The sequence below is a fragment of the Dinoponera quadriceps genome, unplaced genomic scaffold (genome assembly GCF_001313825.1).
Source record: "Dinoponera quadriceps isolate SergipeBrazil2010 unplaced genomic scaffold, ASM131382v1 scaffold578, whole genome shotgun sequence".
NCBI lineage: Eukaryota > Metazoa > Arthropoda > Insecta > Hymenoptera > Formicidae > Dinoponera > Dinoponera quadriceps.
In genome coordinates this window covers 41,901-43,396 of record NW_014554677.1, presented here as the reverse complement: position 1 = coordinate 43,396, position 1,496 = coordinate 41,901, and positions in this window count along the sequence as shown.

Genomic DNA, 1,496 nt, shown 5'->3' with positions numbered 1-1,496 from the left:
TTTTGAAAGTAATCTTTCTCGAAGCAGTTCGTATCTACACAAATTCTTTTGTTTGAAATGAACGCTGCACACGTCACCTTTCCAACGATATGTCTTACGGAGATGGCGGTATTAATGACAAAACTTTACGTTGCTTCTAACGCCATCTATTGCACCTCCGCACAAACTTTTGCACTCACCCAATAATACAATCAAATTTAACGTGACAAGAATGCTTAACGTATCGGTATGGTGAGAAAAACAACATTATATTAACAACATTATAGTAATACAAATAAGTTTCCGCCGTTTTCAAAAGACGGCTCCACAGACAAGATTACTTTGAAATCGTAAGATGTAAAACATCATATAGAAAGTTTGAACACCTGGCAACAACATAACCTTAAAATACTATTGACTTTGTATTGGCAGTATACATTTTTTTTGTTCGAAAATGTCGAGTTTTGTACCGAATAAGCGTCATTTGCAGGAAGTTTTGATTTATTTCTTTTATTTAAAGAAATCTGCTGCTGAGTCGCATCGGTCGCTTGTAGAAGTTTACGGTGATGCTGCTTTAAGTGAGAGAAGTTGTCGTGAGTGGTTTCAAAAGTTTAAAAACGGCGAGTTTGACGTGGAAGATAAAGAACGCGAAGGAAGGCCAGTAAAGTTTAAAGACGCTGAGTTAGAGGCATTATTGGACAAGACTCATGCCAAACTCAAGAGCAGCTAGCAGAAAACTTGAGAGTGACTCAACAAGCGATTTCAAACCGTCTCAAGACTATTGGTATGGTACAAAAGCAAGGAAATTGGGTTCCGCATGAACTCAAACCCAGAGACGTCGAACGCCGTCTTTTCACGTGCCAACAACTTCTCCAAAGACAAAATCGGAAGGGTTTTTTGCATCGCATAGTGACGGGGGATGAAAAGTGGATCCACTACGACAACCCAAAGCGTAGGAAATCGTGGGGTAAGCTCGGCCATGCACCAATTTCAACGGCCAAACCGAATATTCATGGCAAGAAGCTAATGTTGTGCATCTGATGGGATCAACTCGGAGTAATCTATTACGAGCCACTCCAGCTTAACGAAACTATCACTGGAGAACGTTATCAACAGCAACTGATACAATTAAGCCAAGAATTGAAACTTAATCGCCCCGAATATGCCAAAAGACATGACAAAGTGATTTTTCAGCACGACAACGCTCGGCCATATGTTGCAAAAGTCGTCAAGGATACTTTGGAAGCTTTACAATGGGATGTCTTATCCCACCGGCCGTATTCACCAGACATTGCTCCTTCGAACTACAACTTGTTCCGGTCGATGGCTCACGCCCTGGTCAAGCAGCACTTCACTTCTTACGAAAAAGCCAAAAATTGGGTCGATTTATTGGTAGCCTCAAAAGATGAAGAGTTTTTTCGACATGGCATCCGAATGCTGCCAGAAAGATGGCAAAAAGTAGTAGCTAGTGACGGACAATATTTTGAATAAAATATAAAGTATATTTTTTTTACAAT